This window comes from Pleurodeles waltl, chromosome 9 (assembly GCF_031143425.1).
Source record: "Pleurodeles waltl isolate 20211129_DDA chromosome 9, aPleWal1.hap1.20221129, whole genome shotgun sequence".
Taxonomy (NCBI): Eukaryota; Metazoa; Chordata; class Amphibia; order Caudata; family Salamandridae; genus Pleurodeles; species Pleurodeles waltl.
Window position 1 is genome coordinate 788,654,099 of NC_090448.1, and position 7,272 is coordinate 788,661,370.

The 7,272-nt window shown below is 52.9% G+C and overlaps 1 long non-coding RNA gene across 1 annotated transcript; it reads left to right on the top strand.

Annotated features, from left to right (window-relative positions):
* The first annotated feature begins 2,873 nt into the window (after positions 1–2,873).
* Positions 2,874–5,471, top strand: LOC138258722 (uncharacterized). Its single transcript, XR_011198526.1, has 3 exons — positions 2,874–3,099; positions 3,458–3,574; positions 5,380–5,471. It is a non-coding gene; the product is annotated as an uncharacterized lncRNA (long non-coding RNA).
* The last annotated feature ends 1,801 nt before the right edge of the window (positions 5,472–7,272 follow it).

A 7,272-nucleotide genomic window follows, 5' to 3' on the forward strand; every position in this document is an offset into this window, starting at 1 on the left:
GCACCTGGTCAACATCACTCCAACTGGTCGATGACCCAGTAAGGTATGCCTGCGACCATCAAGGCAAGTAATTGCCACCTACCATACAGGTTCACCACATGACTGGCAAACCCACCATGCCAGCACATCAAATGCATCATCACTACCACCCATGGAGCGCAGAACAGCCAGATTGAAGTCCAACACCATTGCTACACCTACAGACAAAAAGCACCAGTGACACTTTAAAGAATCTGTCAACAAGTGACTACCTGCTCACCCTACTTGCATCCTGATCCTGGTGAGGACAGCATGCCATGACCAGGACCAATCTAACCCTGTGGCTGCATGAGCGACTAGGCAGTGACTCCTCTGCGGTTTTGTAGTAGCTCAAATGTGGCACACACCCAGCCCCTGTGCAGACCACATGCAGTCCTGCAGCAACCCAACCAAGGGGCCTCCACAAGCATGAGAGATGGACTTGACACTGCCCCACTTACAGATGCCAGGAGCTACTGGGGCCTAAGAGCAGAGACTTCAACAGATTGCAGAACGGCAAGACTGTTTTCAAGGAGTCAAGATACACCACTAATGCAAGCTTCGCCATGGAGTCCGACAATGCTTCTGACGCACTCTATTTTTGAACTTGCTAACACTAACCACTAATTATCTGGAGCATCAGCAGACTGGGCCAACTCCACACAATGGCCATGACTCTAGCCGGCATGCAGCCAGAAGGTCCTCAATGTCTTTGAGCCAGCTTTCGTGTCCTGAACCACTCAGGTTAAATTATGAAGGCAAGCAAAGATGTCCTATTGCAGCCAGCTTCAGTCCATACGTCTACTGCTGTCCTGCTGATTGACTCCAGAGACTGGTAGACTATGTAGTATCGAGTTTATTTTTGTTTTGTTTCCACAGGCTAGACTTGTTGTCCTTTCTTGTGGATTTGGGAGAAATGTAATATGTTTTTGGACAGGTCACGTAGTAGCCCCTTCCTAGGGGCAGTGGTAGTCACATCCCACACCCATCCAACACTGGTGTAACCAGTCAGGTGGCCCCGTTAATAAAAGAGCCCTGGCACGCGGGCTCGTGGCCAGTTGTATCCCCTAACTCTTCGCGTCTGTGTCAGTGTCTTTTTTTGCCGCATGTGGGCCGAGGGCCCAAGACGCTACAAAGAAGGGAAAAATGCCCATCTGAAAGAGAAAATCTGTCAATGGGCAAAAGAAAAGACAGATGAAACAAGAGCCTCTAAAATGGACTTCTAGTAGCATGTGGACTGCGCCGATATCCACGACAGCTAAACACACTTTACACATTAATATATAAAATAAAGTATTGGGCTCGGACCCGAAACTACCACATTTCCTTGCGATTTTCCCACTGCTGGCTTATACAGCCTTTTCTCCCGTGAGCCGGCTGTCGTCTGTCGCGAAAAACACCTCACAACCTGGCAAGAATGGTGCGGATTCTCACGCTGAGTGATTTTGATGCATTTTGCGCATCTCTGAAACGTTTAGTCATTAGGCCGTGCAAATTCCTCTGTAAACTGGAAAAAAATGCTAGAAAAAACAGCTTAAAACGCCTGTCTGGAAATAGTCTGTGCCATTAACTTCGCTACCGGTGATCAAAGCCAGATCGATCGATACTGTCGATCAGATGATTTCAGTCTGACATGAGCAGATCATCCTATCTGTGCCTGCTAATCAGCTCAGTAATTATTAAACTGGGTTTAACGCGTGCTGCTAATGCATTTGGCAAATCTCTCCTTCCCGACAGCCTCTTTTCCCCCCTCAGCGGAAGGCTAAAAAGAGGAAGCTAAAGATTTAGCGCGCTAGGCCCACTCGGGCGGTTGAGCGCCTGCTACTGCCAACATCAGCCTGGGGTCGCCAAGTTCGTATCCTGAAGAAAATATGGATTACCTCCCTCGCTCTACGGGTTGACTTAATATACCGTTGAACTGTAATAATAATGCCCAACATTAAAACTTTAACAGACAAGTCGGTTCGTGACTGACATTATTAGCATGATTGGTGGCTTAGAGCCGACTGTTTCGACAGGCTCCTGTGCCGTCGGCTGTGAGAGGGAGGGGACACCTGCAGGAGTGGGTGGTGGGAGCAAAAGTACCAGGGGACCAGGCACATACATAAGTTCCATTAGCCACCACAGGCGCCTTTCTTTGTTCACTTCCCCGCTGGCTCCTCCATCTGGACACAGAAAGGAGAGCGCTGCGCCTCAGCTACCGCGCGACCCTTTCGCTCACTTTTCTAAAGCGGCTTTCAATCCATACCTCGCGCTCGCTTCCGCCCACCCCACCCCCCCCCCCCCCCCCCCCGGCCCGGCCTCGCCTCTCCTCGCCCCCGCCACACACCTTGCTGAAGGTCGATGTGGAAAAATAGAAAGGCACTGGCACGGCGGCAGAGAGAGGGGAGGCAGCCCGCGAAAAGTCTACATTTTCTTCCACGGCTTTTGAGCAGACCCGGTTTCTTCCCGCGTGATCCTCTTGGATCCTCGACATCTCGAGGGCTACCGAATCTTCGCGGGTGCTCCCTCTCCTCTCGCTACCTCTGAGCTCGCCGGGAGACCCATGTGTTGGTGTTGGATGTATATGTGGACAGTAAGTGATTGGCTTTGTCAAATCTCCGTCGCGTGTGGCGTTACAGCCAGGGCTACTGACTTTGGAACTGGGGACAAGGTTCGAGTCTTGGCGCAGGCTGAACACCCTGTGAATCTGAGCAAATTACAATCTCCCCAGGCCTGAAAAAAAAATACTGTGAAACGTGACCATCATTTAAGAAAAGCCATCCAGTGCTTCAGAGCATTCGGGCTTTAAAAAAACTGCAAAAAGAATGAGCTGAGCATTCAGCAGCAATGCAAAGACGTCGAACACCTATTGCCTCAAGAGGAGAGCATGGGCGCGATATATATCATTGGTCCAACACTGGGGCGCCCATCCAGTGTTCAGTCCGAATGGTTCTCCGTGGTCCTGCTGGGTTTATAAAGTGATGCAGCAATGACAACCAGTGGCCAATCTGAGTATTGCTTGTGAGGGTTCTGGAAGGAGGAACAAGGAAGCAGCCTGACAGCTAGTGCCCGGGCAGTGTAAAGCACCAAGTAGCTGAGGTTGGTAGAGTGAGCAAAATGTGAAAAATTTGCATTCAATTGAGATCATGCTATTCATTGAGCTCTGTATTTAAATTTACGCCCCGTGCAGGGGCCATATAGCTGGCCTATGTGCAGCAGGGTGCATTCGCCACAATTTGAAAAAAAAAGTGTGTTGCGGGGGGGGAGAGGTGTTCTAATTTTCCGTTACGCCACTCCTTCCACGTGGATGTTTTCAAGTCACGAGAAAGCCACAGACTATGAGCGAGAAAGTTAAATACTTTTATGGGTCACACAATGTGACAAACAGCCAGTTTTTCATAACCTTTCACTTAGGCCCAGATATGTAAGTAATCGAACATTACGGCTTCCTTTCTAGACAACTTAAGCTACGGCCAATGGAGGGGCCCGCGGAGAGTAAGGGCCCCGCTCTAGTCTCTCTGCGGGCTCTTTCCGGAAGGGGAAGTGACGGAGCCAGGACAGGATTGGCTCACAGGTAAGTGGGGGTGGGCTTCGAGGGTGGGGATAAAAGGGTAGTGGGGGGGGAGGGACCGGCCTCTTTCCGCGCAGCCCATCGCACGGTTAGTTTGGCCAGTCCCTGGGGGTACTTGGTTTCTCAGGCAAGTGTTTGTTGGGCTGGGTCGGGGGGAGCGCTATTTTCTAAAAATACCTCTCCAGGTTGAAGAACATTTCCCGGTCGGGGAAACAGGTGTTTATATTTTGCAGAGGCGGCGGCACTCTCAGTAGCGAGGCGCCATCCACCCGCGCACACGCACATTTTTGCCGGGGCGCGGGAGAGGCTTCCTGGCGATTTGTTCAAATTAATCCCAGGTGCTTGCCAGCCGGCGAGCTTTTTTAAGGCCCCGCACGCCGACCGACGCAAGACGATGTAAATAATAAGCGGCGGCGCGTACTGGAGACATCGCGCCGACCGCAGGGCCCACAAATTTAATGTAGGGCCGGTAGAGGCCCATCATCATAGTTACTGGCAGGCAGGACAGGAGAGGCCATGCTCGGCGCCATGGCAAACAGCCATGACACGGAGGCGGTACAGGCCGCGCTACGCATTCTAGGTGAAGCCGGCCGAGCTGACCTACTCAGGCCTGGGGTTTTGGACAAGGCCTGGGTGGGAATAGTGCGGCCGACGCGCAGCGCGTCTGGCCGGGTAGCGGCAGTGGTAGCCGCATGTACATCACCGGATAGGGCCAAAAAAGGGGTGGTGGGGTGGGCACGTGGCGCTGCTTCCCCCACCAGCCAGATGGGAGAGGGTGAGGGACCCGCCAGCGAAACAGAGGCAATAGAGGGAGGGGTAACACCAGAGCAACAGGAAGGGGGCATTGAAGTGCAGCTGGACCAGCAAGTGGGGGAGGGGGCCCCCTTGCAGGACCTAGTGGTTCAGGAGCCCCCGGGCACCAGTATAGAGTTGACGCCTATGGACCTGTCCCTCCCTAGAGGGGGGGGGGGGCAATGCGGCAGGGGACACCATGGCGGCAAAAAAGAAAGGCAAGGGCCCCAAGCATGGCAGCGGCTCGGCTAAAGGTAAAGCTAACAAGGCGCAAAACAAGAAAGCCGGGGGGGGGGGCCCTGAGCCTGTTGCAGGATCTGGGCAGAATGGCCCTAGGCTCAGCAGGCTGGACATGGGCGAAGCATGAGATTTAGAGGCCAGGATCTGTGAACAACGCCGCATAGTGGCAGAAACAGAGGACAGGTGGGCCCAGTTGTGCATGGAGCGGGAGGTGGCCGCGCCATACGGTTGGCAGCTAAAGAGGCCAGCAGAGAGCGCAGGGAGTGCAGGAAATCTACCACAGGAAGCTAGCAAGGGTAGCTGGGTCTGGGTACCGAGCGGTAGGGGACAGGAGGCTGGTGTGGCCTCTGGGTTAGGTAGCGCGATGGGAGCCAGTGGCACACACAGCCACAATTGGCGCGGAAGGTCAATGCCAACGCACGAGGCTGGCAGAAAGGGGGCGACGCCAACGGGGAGCAACACGGCCCCAGAACGTTGGTCTGAAGCGCTAGAGGGGTCATCAGCGGCCTTCTCTACTCCGCAGGATCGGGGGTTCCGCAAAGATGGTGGGTGCCATGAGGGTCAAGACGATGCTTCAGCTAACTACATGATGATGAGTGGTGGTGTTGATAAGAGGTTGGATGTGGTTGAAGAAGATGTGTTGGAGCTCGACTATGAAGAGGAGCTGGATGAATGGGAAGATGGGGAGATTTGGGAGGCAGAGGTGAGCAGCGGGAGGGGGAGGGGAAGAGGACGCAGGAGCGGCGCAACCCCTCTTTCCGCTTCTATTTTTGCAGGACCGAGCTATCAGCGGAGAACAACATGAAGGGAGGCAAGAACAAGCACGTGGCCGGGGGGTACAGAAGGTTTCACAGCCGCTGGGAACACAAGGAAAAGGTAAAGGGCAATGGTGGTCGGTTTGGGGGGATGGCATGGGGGGTGGGGATGCTCCAGGACGGAAGTCCATTGGGGTAGGTGACTGTTCCATTCTTGACACACTATCGGTCAAGGACACTCAGGGCGGTGAGAAGGATAATGAGCTGCAAGGCAGTGCTTCAACCGAAGGTGGGAGCGGGGCCAAGGTAACAGGGGAGAATGCAGGGGCAGAGGAGAAAGAAAGTGGAGAGCACAAGAAGAGACTTCCCTATATGGGACTGGCGATGCCCTTGGGTTCGCATGTGGCAGATAAGACGAAGTCAAGAATATGGAGACACGAGTATGTAGACGTTTTTAAACTTTTGCATAGGGACATACAAGCCAAGGAGGAAGAGTGGGAATTAGCCCATAGGCCAAGGGTACCAGTTACTATGGATAATTGGACATCTGCATTCTTGATTTTCGCAAGCATTTATTGCGAGAAATATCCTGACAGGGCCATAGCACTCTTTAAATATATAGACATCATCCGGAAGGCACAAATGCACTTTGGGGGTTTTGCCTGGTTGAGTTATGATGAGGAGTTCAGGGCCCGTGTGAGTGTCAATCCCGACAAGCCATGGGGTGATGTTGACCCAGAATTATGTATGCAATGGATGGCATCATCGCAATCCACGGCATCTACCCATACGGCCAGTGGTCTGCCGGTGGTTTACAAGCCTTTTCAGGCATGTCCCGCCCCGGGAGGGGCGGGCGTGGGGCAGAGAACCTCGACTAACACGACGGGAGCTTGCTGGAACTTCAACAAGGGTTTCTGTTCCAGACAGCCTTGTAAATTTAAACACGATTGCTCCAAATGCGGGGGCCGTCACCCAGTTACGCAGTGTTTTTCGCTCTCCAGTCCAGCTGAACAATGGAGAGCATCCAGGGGCAGAGGCACACAGGGCGTTCCTGCTCCAAAGAGGGCCTACGCCAGTTAAGTTAGATTTCCTCATACCATGGCTGCACAGATATCCGGATAGAGCCACAGCGATTAAGTTAGCAGAGGGTTTTCAGGAGGGTTTTAGGGTCAGCTATTAAGGTCCACGTAGGAAGCGATGGGCAGACAATTTGCGGCCTGCAAAAGAATTGCCACAGGTGGTTAGGAGAAAGCTGGATAAGGAAGTGTCATTGGGCAGAATTGTAGGCCGCTTTTACGAGTGGCCGAGTCAAACTCTGATGATCTCCCCGTTGGGAGTGGTGCCGAAGAAGGCCACAGGTGAGTTCAGGTTGATACATCACCAGTCATGGCCGGAGGGCGCATCTATCAACGATTTTATTGCAGCTGAGGATACCAGAGTAGTATATGCATCTGTGGATGATGCTATAAGACTGGTCAGGGGATGTGGCTCAGGGGCTGAATTGGCAAAATGTGACATACAATCAGCCTTCAGGCTACTGCTGATACACCCAGGAGACTTTGACTTGTTGGGAATGCAATTTGAAGGGGCCATTTATGTCAACAGGGTCCTTCCCATGGGTTGCGCGATATCTTGCGCCCTGTTTGAGGCTTTTAGCACTTTCATGCAATGGGTTTTCATCAAGATCAGTGGGCATTATGCAGTGACCCATTACTTGGATGATTTCCTGTTTGTAGGGACGCGTGACTCCGGGGCTTGTGGGAAGGCTTTGACGGCTTTTCAAAACATAGCGCGCCATATGGGGGTGCCTCTGGCTCCGGAGAAGACCGAGGGACCTTTGGCAGTACTCACTTTTTTGGGCATCGAGCTAGACTCCATTACCTTGATAGCAAGATTACCGACACCAAAAGTAAA